General features: G+C 41.7%; 1 protein-coding gene across 3 annotated transcripts in view; it reads left to right on the top strand.

Moving 5' to 3' along the window:
- Window positions 1-15,220, top strand: part of tln2a (talin 2a) — a 121,900-nt gene that overhangs the window by 19,143 nt on the left and 87,537 nt on the right. For 2 of the 3 annotated variants that reach the window (XM_050042928.1, XM_050042911.1), the window contains exon 2: window positions 11,096-11,143. The exons of the other annotated variant lie outside the window; for it this stretch is intronic. The gene's annotated coding sequence lies outside the window, so the exon portion shown is untranslated. The remainder of the gene's footprint in view (window positions 1-11,095; window positions 11,144-15,220) is intronic. 3 annotated transcript variants of the gene reach the window in all.

Raw genomic sequence — 15,220 nt, 5'->3', positions numbered from 1 at the left:
GCTCTGTCTGCCCTGTGTGTCTTTTTGTGTGTGTGTGTGTGTGCGCGCGTGCGTGCGTGTGTGTGTGTGTGTGTGTGTGTGTGTGTGTGTGTGTGTGTGTGTGTGTGTGTGTGTGTGTGTGCGTGTGCGTGTGCGTGTGTGTGTGCATCCGTGCCTATTTTTGTGTGTAAATGTGGCTGCGTGGTGTTTGATTTCCAGAGATTGTCTATACCTAGAGCAGATTAAATGGTGCGTCTGGACACAGGGCTCCTGACCCCTTAACCCCTGATGGCAAGGCTATGTAACAACTGCGTGTGTGTGTATATATGTGTGCTCGCATGTGATGCAAAGCAACAGCTGTTCTCCAGATGTCCTACCCCCCCCCCCCCTCCAAAAAAGGGGGTAAAAAGAACACAAACCCAACAGAGGTATAGACGAGGCTCAGGGAATATTTACTGCAGTTATTCCTGTATTTGTGAGTCACATTAGGTTGATTCATAAAAGACCTATGCACTGTTTGTCCCACTTTATGTGGGTTTTAGCAAGTGTGATGTGCAGGCTACTGTTGCCGTATGGGAAATTAATTTTATGAGTGCACAGCATTTTCGTAATATGTATACTATTACTACTTTATTAAGTCTAGAGGGCAAGTGATTAGTTAATTGAAAAGGATAAATAATCAGCAACTATTTTCCTTATAATTTGAATGAATTGCTTAAGAGATTTTTTTTAAGCAAAGCTGCCTAATATTGTCTTGTTCCAGCCTCTTAAATGTGATGATTTGCTGCTTTTCCTTTTGTCTTAGGTGTAAATAAACTGAGTGTCTTTCTCAAATCAAGCCTTTTGATGGCGTCAACTACAGCAAAATACATTTTTAGATTTTTATTGGGGACACAGTGAGGCATAGAAACTATTTCTTCTATAGAAAATAGTTCAAATTAAAGATGTTCACTGGGGAAATCAATCTTTATTAACAGATATCGTCACATGTATGCATAATCTGTAGATAGCGGTAAGATATTGGTATCGGAAGCCTTCTGGTTTCTGTTTGTAATCCAGTTGTACTAGTCCGAGTAGTACTGACCAATCACGTATGAGTGGCCGGCAAACAGTCCATGAAGAGAGACCGTATATATTGGCCGAAATGCAATCTCCAAACCCATTGGTTAGCTCTAGCTTTATATAAGCCTTATTAAAACTATATCTACACACAGATTTCAGTTTATAGAAATTAGCTGAAATGTCCGGCACATGGAAGGGAAAGTCTTGCCCTGGGTATCTGCTACACCGGATCTCCCTAAATATTGGCTGATGCCCCCAGAAACTTAACGTGGTCAGACTATAGCTGACAGGTTCCAAAGATCGTGGGGGTTAATTTTTAATATAAATACAGATGGACATAAACCCCAACAAAAATCCATACCCAAAACCCAACCTTAACAAACACTCACACGCATGGAAGAGGGATCTTGACACCTAAATACAACATAGTCGAGAGTTAATAACACAAAAGCACATAGCAATACATATCATCCATGTATGATTATCAGACACAGCCCATCACGGATTAGAGTATGCAGGAACAAGAAAACCATAAAGGATAAAGTTAATATGTATATCCAGATGTGGTCCACATCCAGATGCACTCATTGAGTCCATATATTGCATAAGAGGACCCCAAGATTCTTCCCATTATATTCACATTTTGGATGAATAAATCACAGTTTTTCCATGTGAATAACTGAAACAAGTTCACACAGCCTGTTTCTGAAGCATGCTGGATTTGATGAGTTTTTTTGGCCAGCACCATGCCCATTGAAAGAGCTGTCTGCATGTATGATGGACGTGTTAAAGAGTCCTTTGAACATCCAAAAAGAGCCAAGTCCTTGTCAGGAGAGAGTGTCCTATGATAAACCCCAGAATAAAAGACAATTGCACATTTTAATGTTATGGGCACCTCAAAAATCTTAGAGTGATACATCTCAAAACTATAATGGATAACAGCAAAACTAACTGCACGGGTTGATGCCCTGAAAGACATTCCTATTACTTTTTCCATAGCAGCCAGCATGTATTGATGAAATGATATACTTTAGTTGAAACAGGAAATCATCATCAATATTCTCTGTTTCCAGGTCAGTGAATAACTACTCTTTGATTTCCTCTCCGGTCCTCGTTCTTGCTGCAGGACTCAGTTCCCACAGTCAGTCTGCACTTCTGTTGAAGATATATTGCTACCTCATATGTACACACACACACAGCGAAGGCAGATGGTTTGTGTTTATAGAGATGCAGTTTATAAAGATTGTTATTGGGATCGGTGCACTGCTGCGTTCTGCTGAAAACTGGTGTCATTAACTCTCTCTGTTAGTGAAATTCTAGCTGATATTTGCACTAAAAGGTTACATTATCTGCTTCACACAGGTGGCAGGAAATATGAATGTTTGCTCACTTATAATAGAACTGTTTAAATTTGCACATTAATCAGCTATTTTACATGGGTGCCTTTTCTGTCTCTACTTTCCTGTAAGTCTCATTTTTCTAGAGGCTAATCAGCTCTATATGACTGAGGAGTGCAGTTACAGACAGGTGTCTCCCAGTGAGAAGGCGGTGAGTAATGAGTCCCCCACCACACCAGGAACTCCCTCCCCCTCCACCCTGCATTTATTAAGCCCAGATCCCATGGACCCATTTAGCTAATTGCATATCTGGGTCTGCTACTTATCCATGAGATCAGCGGAAGACACCAGAGAATTAGTTAGTGGGCTTTGGTCAGTCTGCGCTGCGAGGCTGAGCTGTGATGTTTGCCATGATTTAGGACTTTTAATCCCTTGCTAAAGAGACAAATGGGAAGCAGCGGCAGCATCGTCCTCAGTCTGTTTTTCTCTTGGTGTTGCTCCTCAAATTCCAGGCTTCAGCATTGGGTTTCTTTAATGCAGTGTGGTAAAGCTGATGGAAAGAGGTGTGCGGATGTTGAGGAAGACTGAAATGATTGTACTGTCCTTGATACTAATGTTTAATGCCCAAGGACATGGTTGCAGAGATGGTTATGTTCCAGCAAAACGACTGCACTGAGCTAGTTATCATACTAATGTGTATTAAATTGAAGAATGTTTGACTAGATCCACATTTTGGATGGATTTTAAGATGCTTATACACTTCAGTGTACTTGAGAAGGTAATGCATTTTAAAGTTCTTTTGCCAAGGTACACGAGACACAGGATATTCTCTGATGTAGTGCATTAGATGAAAATTTGAAACCGGCTTTGATGATGTCATAATTAGGGTCAATGGAGTCAAAAAGTTAAAGGAATAGTTTGACATTGTGGGAGACACACTTATTAGCTTTCTTGCCAAAAGTTAGATTAGAAGAGAGCTTAGTGTAGCATAAAGACTAGAAACGGATAAATGGCTAGCTTGACTTTGTACAAAGGTAATAAAATCCACCTACCACCCCCTCTAAATTTCACTAAATAGCACTAGTATCTCATTTTATTAATATGTAAGAAAACCAACTTGTTCAAATGACACATTGTGGTTTTAAAAATCTTTCTTTTTGTATCTTGGACCGAGCCAGGCTGGCTGTTTTCCCCGTTACCAGTCTTCATGCTAGGCTAAGCTAAGCTAACTTCTCCCCAGTATAACTTCATATTCAAAGGGGCTGTATGCAAAATTCAGAGTGTATGAGTTGTCTGGGCACGGTTCTCAACATGAAGGGGGATGATCCGGCGGCTAACAACTAATGGTGCTGATGCCATAAACGTGTTAAACGACAGCAACAGTGCTGACAGAGCTAACGGTGTTAACCGGCAGCCTATTTGTAAAGAAAAAATGGTGGCGTTGTACATTTCTGAAAAACACAAATACATTTACATTACTTGTATGTTATTATGTAACAGATACCCTATAACTTTACATGTCAATGTGGCGTTAGGTTTAGACATAAAAACCACTTAAGAAGAGATTGTGTTTTGGCTAAAAAAAACGCCCAGTTTTTGGGGCACAACTTTGCTGGAAATGGAGCAATGTCCCACTAAAAAACAACTGCTTTTTGTGGCACAACACTCCCCCATCGCCCAGCAACTGGTCCCTAAAAACCCATGTTTGGTGCCTAAAAAGCTGTTGGAAACACTAAGGTGACTTGGCAGGCGTCTTGCCTAGGTAACACACCATCCATCATTCCCCCACACCTCCTGTTGACAAAGTCAGCTCATATATTGCGCCACTTTAAAAACATTGATATGATGCATATGATATGTGTCAGTCATGGTTTGCAGAAACGTACAAAGCCAACATTTACCTCTGTAGACTGGGCTGTAACCAGGGGAAACTGGAGGGTCGGCACTACATTTCAGTGATGACAACGTCTAGATATCAGCGGTAGCCGTCAAGTGCAGATGAGCTAGTCAGTGGGATACACACATGTACTTAGTTATACCTGTGGCCGACCCATAGTGAAGCTCAGATTACAGCACACAGAGGTAGAAAGACTTCATTGTGCTCAGGACATTATTACTCCACTATATCTGTACATAGCAAATAGTGGTATGCTGCAATATTGATGCTATGACTGTTGCATACAGCACTTTTAATGGACAGATAAGAGATTGGTATCAATCCTCTCATCTAACTGTTGACCTATTCCTTTAAGAGAAGGTTGTTTGTGTTATATGGATGGGAATGAGTAATGCTTTCCCCTCAGTGTGCAGCTGCTGTTGTTCTTTGAGGTGGCCTACAGCAAGGATCATAGCACCCAGCCCCCATTAGTTCTATCAGAGCTGCTCAATGGCTTCAACTGTGTGTGTAATAAATCAGGTTAAAAGGTTGAATTCAAATTCATGTTTCTGCTTGGTGGCTGTGCTGTGTTTCCTCACACACACACACACACACACACACACACACACACACACACACACACACACCTTAGGTAAATAACAGGAGTTGCCGCTCTGACCTGTGTGTAATCCAGCTGTGTTGATGGTGCGAGATGTTGAGGAGTCATAGTGGGCAGTTTTATTAAAGCCTCATTTTTGGGGGGCTGGAGCGAGGTGTTTCTCAGGCAGGCACCACATTGTCTGACCTGTCCCCACTCTGTCCTCCTCTGCAGCGTGTGATTAATGAAACTGCAGGACGGACGGAACAATGAAGTCTCCAGTGGCATATTGTGCTTCTTAAGATTGCCAGTGGCGATGTGCCCCTGCGCCCCACCTCTGGAAGCCCCAGGGAGCCAGAGGAGTTTCCCCTCTCATTCAATTCTTCACCAGGCTTATTTCCTGTGATTTCTTTTGGTCTTGACAGAGTTGACAGGAATTCATCTATCAAAATATACTGGTAGTTAATGTGGATTTTTAGGCACATAGTCACTGTGGTTTCTTAGAGTTTCCACACCCCCAGGTGGTGTTTCCTAAACTAAGCATGTTGGATTTTGCTCAAAGCAATCCCCCCCAGGCTCGGGGAAGACAATTACAGGAATGCAAATGTCTCTTAAGTTGTGTGAGATAAGGGTTCTCTCTCCTCCAGCGTGTTTTGTTTAATTCGGGTGCTCAAGTTTATTTTCCTGGAGGCAAAATGCTCAGCATTTCTCCTTGGTTACATTATTTTCAGCTCTTTCTAGAGACTCCCTTTCTTATTGTGTCATGATTTGATCTGTGAAATAGTTTCCCTCTAATGTTTTGATGTGGGTTGAATATAATATGAGGCCCTGTGACTTGGCATCTTTAGTAACCACTTACTATTATGGAGCATGAACATTGTAGGATGCAGTTAAAGTAAATTTGATGTATAACAGTATCATTTAAATGTCAAAGTGAAACTGGATCAGGTATCTTGATACTTTGCCAGTTTGAGCAAATGGTTTTTACGAAATGTCAGTTCCTGTTGTCTTTCAAATTAAAGAGGAACTCCCCCATTACACATTTGATACTTGTTTACAGGTCTTGTAGATTACTACTGCATATGCGAAAAAAGAAAACTGCCTCAAGTGATGTTACTGGAGGCAACTTCAGTTGAAGCTGAAGATAAAACACAAAAAAATCTGGGGGTGTGAAGCTGTGTGAAGCCAATTTGACATAGTGGCCACTGGCCAGACAGTGGAATTACAACTTCTAGGTCTGTGACATGATGCCATTGGACCCAAAAAGACTTTTTCCAATAGATTTACACTGGGAAAGAGGTGCATGATAATCCATGGATAAATCTTTTGGAGTGCCAAAACATGTGACTTGTTTTATAATCAATATTTGATCCATTCGGTCTGGTAATATTTTTCAGAAGTAGCCAGCTCGGCCGGCGAAAGTCTCTCGTGCATTTGCTCATATATGGGCCCCATGATGCGGAAAGTTTGGGTAATTTTATACCTGGGAAGTCAAAATGACATGGGACTGACTGGGGCCCTGCCTCCAGGGCTGTATCCAGTTCTCTTTATACATCCATGGTGTGGAGTAATGAGATTTGTTTTTACAACCAGCACAGGTGTGACAAGATGAAGTATTTTTCACAGGAAAAAGGAACTGCCACATTTATTCCGTCAGTGAGTCCATCCAAGAGCCAAGAATTCCAGCAGTGTGGGTGAAATCCAAACAGCTGCATTGTGATGAAAGCAAACATTGCACTGACCTGCCAACTGCCAATAACGACTTCTGTCGGGCTTCCGATTACCTGCTTTCACATCAGACTCCAGCTAAGTGTTAGCTCAGGCAGCTAGCAGCAACAACCTATCCCTTGAGTGTAAGCTCAGTCCTTACTAGGCCTCATAGGTCCGCTAATTAGCCGCTACTAGCATAACGCACCTGAATCTCTGCTCAAATTGTTGGCAAGTTGCATTGTTGGTAATGTAGACACCAGGTTTGGACAAGAAAGATGGATGTATGGAATAAAAGTGACTTTTTCGCTGCATCAATTTTTTGCCCCTTTTTTTTTTTTAATTTTTACAACAGTTTTACAGGACACCTCCTTAACCTTTTTTTTTTCTTTAGTCGCTGTTCTTTAGTGGCTGTACAATGCTGGAAACCATCATTTTTTGTCCCTCTCAGTGGAATTTGAAAAGTGAGTCACTGTGTTGAATCAGTTACCTCCCAGTAAGAAACCCAAAACCTTCCCTACTCCCTGCCAGTGTCAGCGAGTCAGTGACACTCAAGGGACAGGTTGTTGCTGCTAGCTGCCCGAGCTAACACTTAGCTGGAGTCTGATAAGAAAGCAGGTAATTGGAAGCCGGATAGAGGTCGTTAATGGCGGTTAGCGGGTTGGTGCCATGTTTTCTTTCATCACATTGCAGCTGTTTGGATTTCACCCACATTGTTGGAATTCTTGGCCCTTGGATGGACTCATTGATGGATTAAAATGTGGTAGTTCCGTTTTCCTGTGAAAATACTTAATCGTATCACACCTGCGATGCGTGTGAAAACAAATCACCTTACCTGTGTATGGGTCTGCATGGGTGACGCATCATTGCTGACAGCACAGTCTTGTTGAGTGTTTTTGAGTGTTGGTGTATCTGCAGTGTGTGCCAAACCTCCTGAGGGGGGGAGGACCTGCACGACAGGGAGAGTCTGCAGCTTTTCCCTCCAGTGATCCACCTTGAGAGTGTCTCTCACTTGTCCCCCATCAGTCTCCAGCCTGTCAGTGGAGTGGCTGCAGCCTGTGTCATTAACTCCGGCTGTGGGCATGATACTGTACAGCCTGGACAGGTGTAATAATCCACACTGCACATTGTGAAATATTTTAGTTGTCCTGCCATAGATTATTCCAGTCCAGAACATTTGGAGACTTAAACCACAGCAAAATAAACATGTACCAAACTGACTGCAGATCATGCTGTACTTGACTACATTTGGCTTTGTCACTGCTGTGATTGTGACTGCTGTGTGACTTGCTGATGCTTTCACAGCATAGTAGATGGAGTGGACTTTGTGTTTTTACTGACTTATAAAAGCAGAAGAAGGTGTTTGAAATAGTGCAAGAGCCACATTTTCAAACAACTATAATGCACTTAAAGCCATTAAGAATATCCCAACTCTAAGAACATCCCTGCACTAGACGATTGATATAAGGAGATATTACAAATACTCCTTTTGGAAAAGCTGAAATACACCTGGCACAGCAACCAGTCTTGGCCACGGTGGACCCCTTTGGTCTGGACTTCGTTCTGATTAGTTTGGAAACTGATGGAGCACTTCCTCATAATTTGAATGTAATTATGTCGGCCTTGGGGGGTGTTTTAGGCATCCATGCCAGCGATAGCTGTGTCCAAGGGCATTATGTCTTCGGGTTCTCCGTCCGTTCTTCTGTGTGTCTGTCAGTCAGTCTCATTCTCAAGACTATATCGCAATAACACCTTGAGGGTATTTCTTCAAATTTGGCACGAATGTCCACTCAAGGTGAACCTATTAGTTTTTGGATTTAACAGATTACAGGTCAAGGTAACTGTGACCTTGCATCCGTCTCATTATTGTGAACACGTTAGCTTGAAGGAATTTCTTCCACTTTGACCTGTGACTATCAAATTGTTATCAGTTCATTCTTGAGTCAAAGATCAAGGTCACTGTGACCTCACAAAACCTGTTTTTGGCCCTAACTCGTATGCTGATTATGGCAAAACTTGACACAAATGTCTGATAGGATAAAATTATGACATCCAAAAGGTCAAAGGTCACCTTCACTGTGACATCGAAATGTTTTGCAAAAACACTTCTCTGGCCATGATTCGACGTCATAAGTTAGGAACACAAGCCGAGACATTTGGTCAGACGCTGAGGGGGTGACAATAAACTTGGGTGCCCACCTTGAAACTGTGCTGATTGTATAGATCCTATGTGCTGCTGGGGAAAAGATGTGTGAAATGCATGCATGTTGTCACAGACATAGATTAAATCTGCAACTTGAGGGTTCGCAGAGGCATACAACTGCAAGGCGGTAATTCTAGTTGTTGTTTTGTGTTGTGTTTGTAAAGTTGGTGACTCTTACTTGTCTTGGGGTTTGTTAAGAAACTGAATGTACATTTTGTACATTTTCGGAACTGGAAGTATGTTAGGGCTGCTAACGATTATTTTAACGATCAATTCTCAAAGTGAAAAATGCTTATTGCAATTTCCTAGAGACCAGAGTGACATCTTCCAATTGTTTCTGTTGACCAACCAACAGTCTAAAACACAGGGGTCACTTGCCTTAGGCACTGAATCTGCTTGGTTCAACATAAATGATAAAGAAAAGAAGCATTTAAAAGGCTTCAACCAGCAAATATTTGATTTTTTTGCCTAAAAAATGACTGAAATGATGAAGTGATCATTGAAATAGTTGGTGATTAATTTTCTTTTGATCAATTATTAATCATTGCAGCTCTAAAGTATGTGTAATTTTGCCACAACCTCAAAAACTAAATAAATAGATAAATAAAGAATGTAAGAGGTGAAATAAAGGATTATTTGCTGACCATTTTGACAGCTATAATAGCTACACCATTGCCTGCAAATTTATCCAGCTGTAGCTAATTACTGTTGATTGTTGGAGCAGACCTAACTACAGAGCAAAACGCTTGTCTGTCATCTGGTGAATGCTCCCTTTACAATCAGCCAAAGATGGTTTCGTCGAAAGAAATGCCACTCCGTATTATTTTCATGTTTACAAAGATTAGACAGTGGACTGTGTTTTTGTGGTCTCACAAAAGACCAACAGAGTGGTGGGTCTTTCTCTACATAAACAAGCCAGCTGATTACAGACATGTAGCTGGCAGCTCGTTAGTAAAACGAGCCGCAGCTGGTGGTTACTGGAGGAGTCAGGATCTCGCAGTTAAAAGTTCTGACCGCGTCATGCTAAAAAAACAAACCAAAAACAACCTTGTGTGTTAAATAATCAGAAACAGAAAGTCAGTTTTAACAGTTTAAACTATGTGACTGCTCTGCACAGCTGTGATGATTTGTTACTGTTGGAGCAATGTCTTTTTTCTTGACAGTGACAGTTTCCAAAACTTCCCCCCAGAGATATTTACATTTTCAAGGCCCATGCCCCATAAAGCAGAACTGATTCAGCTGTAAGGTCCATAGAGGGACATCATAGGGAGAGCAGGGATTCTGCTGCAGCTGCTGTCATGCAGCCTACTTAGATTTTAAGTTTCTTTTAGATTTGCAAGTCCATTGTCCCCGTTATTGTGGTCAGGGAGGGCTGACATAACCAAGGACTCTGTAGGATGAGCTGTTGTCTGATAAAATGAATCAACCAGCAGCAGTTCTTCCAATATGTGCTGCAGAATATCCACGATTTGCATTAAGTGACCAATCTTAAACCCCAAAAATGCTATTGTCAGTTGGATACCTTTAAATCTAAGTGCTGATGGCTCTGTATTTGTTCATGCTGCTTTGTGGTTGTTAAAACAGATTTCAGAGCACAGTCGGGGGATTTTGAAAGCTGCCATACCTGGACTGCAATGGGTCAAAATAAGAAAAATATTTGACTCCAAGCGAGCTGAATTTTTGGAGCCGATATGATCGACAACAGAAATGCCCTGACTGGCCTCAATAAATGCTTTACAAACCTCCTTATAGAAAACCTTTGTGTAAATATTTGCCTTGGCCTCCACCGAGTAGGACATCTCAAGTTCAACCACCAATAACAAGTTAGAAATGTTCCGTGTAGTTCATGTGTTGAATTATGTATCTAACAATGCAGTCCTATTATGCTATTTTACTGTAATATTTTTTGTTCTCCCTATACTGCACGTTCCAGCCTGCTTGAAAAAACCTTATTTAAATTGGTGCGTTGGGAAAGCAGCTAAACTGCGATTTCCTCTCTGTGTTTGATGAACACGCCTTTTGAATTCGCAGTCATCCACTTAACCAGCTGTAATTGTCTCCTTATTCTTGACAGCAAGATTCTAATGAATTTGCATATCTTCATTTTGTTTTGCCTCGGGGTATCGTCATGTGCCGCCACATATGGCACAGCCTGTTACAAATATCTAAAAATATAATGCTGAGCATTTTGTGCCTGAAGATCTCCACGGAGCAGCAATGCTCCTATGTGGGATCCATTTGTTACATTCCTATTTACAGGAAAGATTGTAATTATCTTTTTGTGTAATGTATATGTATATATATATATATATATNCACCATTGGTCTTTTCAGCTGTGAAGATCAGCAGACATCCAAGGCTGCAATTTCCTCAGCAATAAGGTAAGAAGCTGATAATGGAGGATGCTGCGACATGTACATGTATGTGTGTGTTCTTAGCACTACAGATGGTGTGCAACATCACTTACGCATGAAAGAGAAGGAGCTGGAAATATGGGATTTGGCTCTTCATGGCACTGAATTAAGGCGTGAAATCACACATTCGAATGACTGTAATAGAAACATTGCACTTTGAGCGTTATGGTGTACCTTGTGTTGACACAGACTCTGAGCCTATTGAATATTCCCATGTGCCAACACCTGTTGGTGCCATGATGCAATTATACTGGTTTTGTGGCTCATAGAAAATCACATACATTGTATTGCATACACTTTGGACACACGTCTTGGTAGTTTGGTTGGATTAAATATGGCTGCTTCACTGGAGGTGCTTTACCTTTACTTTACAACTACGTGCACCTGCTCTGTCCTCTGCAACATGTTTGTCTTAAAAGTCGGGATAAGGTCTTGGCTTTTTCACTGCTGCTCTCAATTGCAGTAGCAGCTACAGTTTCCCTATATTTCCTTGCACTTATAAGTTGATGTTTTGCCTGCTTCCATTTTTTTCTGTCTTTATGATTCACTCTTCTCTCTTACACAAATGCAAAAAAAAGCAGTGAAAGCAGGGTGTTGGACCTGCGTCATACAGAGTGTACTTCACCTCTAGAACTCATTCTGAGGCATGATAAATCAGTCCTGGGAGCTGTTCAAACTAAACCGTCTACTTCCTCTCAGTGTGTGTTTACCCAGCAAGGCTGAGTGTATGTAAGTCAGACAGACCTGCTTTAAAGCTGCTTGCCAGGTGCACTGTATCAGTTACTATATGACCTCGCCTGTGGACACAAAAGAAGTCGCTAATTGCTGTTAGACAATTAATAGAAGTCAATAGAATTTGTAAAAATAAAAAATAAATGTGTGTGTGTGCCTGAACATCTGCATCTCTCCATGACAGTATACCATAATGTACATTTTCAAGCTGACTCAATAAGCAGCTTTCAGAGTGCAATTACAGTAACTGGCAGCATCTGGTGCCCAACCTCTTGCTGCAGCCATGCTCTGCTCCACAAATGAGCTTTACAGACGCTATAAATTTTCGGTTCCCAACGATTAATGAGCTCTAATGTTGATTTGTCTCATGCCATGCCTCAGTAAACAGCCAGGCCTCAGCTTAATCAGATGTGCGTCGAGTCCAAAGCTGAAACACAATGAGACTAGAGGTTAAATATTGGTTTTTGGAAGTAGTACAATGTAAGCGATCCTCTGGTTCGTCTGCTGAACAGAGCTCCTTTTTTTTCCTCCTTTGGCTTTGACAGCAGCGTTGCTGCAGGTGGTCTGGAACGCACAAGGCAGAAAACAAATCAGTGTTTGAGAGCAAACACTGATTTGTTTTTAACTTTAAGGTTAGGAAACAACCTGTAATTCTGACGGCACTTGTGTTAAGCTTTTCACATTTATACCTCTGTATTTAAAACATTCTACAGTACATTTTAAAAGGGTGCTATAAAGGTTATGTATATGACATTCAGAGCATAAATACAGCAGCAAACGATATGCCATGTAAAGATACAGTGGAGTAATGGCGCTCTGAGCAGAGAATGAAGTCACAGTCCCTCTGTGTGCTGTAATCTGAGCCTCTCTGTTCTTTGTTGTGATAGCTGGTCCAGCTGCATGTACATTTTAGTGCATGTGAGTCCCAGTGTGTCCAACTGGCTCGCCAATAGCTGCTGTCTGCCACTGTCCCAACTCACTGAGGCAGATCAGTGTCTCCCGCCCATGTTAACTCTGCGAGCTCTGTCAGCACTGTTGCTGTAGTTAGTGCTGTTCGTGCTGTTAGCACTGCTAGCATTGTTAGCTGCTAGCTGCTGATAGTGCTGTCCTGACCTACAGTGGCAGAATGGCGAGCCCGTGGTGTCCTTTGTGTGCACAGAGCAGCAACTAACCATCGACTTGTAGAGGTAGAGAGATGAAAAGAAACACTCTCTGCAAAGAAAGACAGCTGCTGATTCTGTGGACTGGCTGGAGGGATGTCTAAAACATGATGCATCATTAATAACTTGTTGAATAAAACACCACGAGGTAAGTGTGGTAATCAGCCCGTACTTGTCGAAGATGTCAGCTGTTTCTAAACATTTATATACACATGCAATTAGCCTCAGTTATCAGTTAGAGGTCTCACAGTCAATGCGAGGGAGTCGGCAGCACTGTAGTTAAAAACAGGTACATTTCTGGGGACAGCTCCAGCTGGGACAGGCCAACAAAAATGGGGACTGTCCCCAGAAAACAGGGACAACCTCCATGTTGAGAGCCGCGTGAAGGCAATCCTGGCTCAGACTCTGAATCATAGATGTGCTCTGAATGTCGCATACAGCACCTTTTAATGTGGTGGAACACAGTCTGTCTTGTACTTATTTAGCCTTGACCTTGTATCTGTCATGGCTGTACTCAACTAGTGTCATTTGTCTCCTGTCCAGCGTGTTTGCTCACAGTTAATTAATCAGGTATGACCTTAGTTCATGAAACTGTGGTGAGACTAAACACTGGAAGTAATTTAAAATACAATATTTACAGTATTGTCTGTTGTCTACATGTGCTACACAGCTGTCAGTCTTGGATTTAAAAGCAGTCGTAGGCAAATAATGTTTTGTTTAAATACAGAATTTACTATCTGTTTTTGTCCATATTTCATACTTGGACTATCTTGGATAATGTTGAAATGCTCACAAGACATCTTTCCTTTTGCTTTTGTTCCTCAGTCCTTCAGGAGCGCTGTCTGCTTTACATTTTATTGATGACTCTCGCTTCAGTAGATGCAGCCTGACCCAGCAGCAAATCAGCTTTCTATAATTTACCCATTTTGGAAGGAATTAAATTACAGTCACACATGCTGCAGCGCCTCACTTTGTTTTTTGACATTTATAAATGACTAAGAGCTCTGCTATCGATTGGGCAGCTGCACACCTAATTTTGATATTTATTAACACTCGTCTTTTTTTTGTTACCGTTGCAGGCATAATTTAAGATTTTCCTCAGCCAAGAGGAATAAAGCATTTAATTGGACCTGGCACATGTTTGTATCTCCTAGTTATGGCGAGTATAATTACTATGTAAGTAGCTTTATTACATCTTTAACATCCCAACTTTTCCTCATGGCGTAATTGGATGTTTTTTTCCGGCTGGCGGTGTACCGTCAGCCACTTTCTCGCCAACTCGATCAATTAATTGTATAGACCTTTAAGTGCAACTAAACAGCTCTGCCGTGTGTTTTTTTTTTTTCCTGGAGAGAGAAATGTCTGTACTGAAGATGGCTTAAGAGGTCCATTCCCAGCCTGACCGATCTCATGTTTAGACGTTCCTCACAGAGTGTATTCCTCTGGACGTGGGCCAGTGGGCCCCAGCCAGGATTGCCTTTGCAGTAATTCTCCGTAGACTGGGACTGCACCCAGATTCAAACTCAGAGGGGCTGCAAGGGGATAACAATCAGTGTAACAGATTGTTGGACATTTTCATTATGAATATTTTGTATTAGGTAGCCTTAACTGTTGTCACGATAGACTTTAAGACTGACTTTTTGTTTTTAGCCATGGCTTGACCCCCCCTGTTCATGAGGAATCATGCATGATTGTGGTTGACACAGGCTTTATTCACTATGATGACTGTAAAGGCAGCGGCCACAACTGACTGTGACCAGATGTTGTGGAACTATTGAGTCAACACAGCAGCATTATTTAGCAGCGCTGTTACCTGCAGTTAATAAAGGTCCATTTATCAGAACCGATGACAACTGGGTCTCTAACTCAGCTCTCCGTGCTGACTGTGTTTGGACTTTGAGGATGTGGTTAGTCTGTCAAGTGTTCCCTAAACAAGCTCTGCTGTGCTGTCCTTGGTAAACAAGGAGATGATGTCACACTCAGCTGAACAGACAGGTCTGGAGCAAAACTTACTTGCAAGGCACCATTATACATTCATTTTCAAGCTTCTAGGAAGTGAGTTTGTCACAAAAATTGGTTTAAGTTTGCAGGGCTGTAGCAATTAATCATGAGAAACTGCTGTTAAACTCTGTTTCACCTGGCAAACCAAATA

This window comes from Epinephelus moara, chromosome 1 (genome assembly GCF_006386435.1).
Source record: "Epinephelus moara isolate mb chromosome 1, YSFRI_EMoa_1.0, whole genome shotgun sequence".
In the NCBI taxonomy this organism is placed as follows: Eukaryota; Metazoa; Chordata; class Actinopteri; order Perciformes; family Serranidae; genus Epinephelus; species Epinephelus moara.
This window is presented reverse-complemented; position numbering and strand designations above follow the sequence as displayed.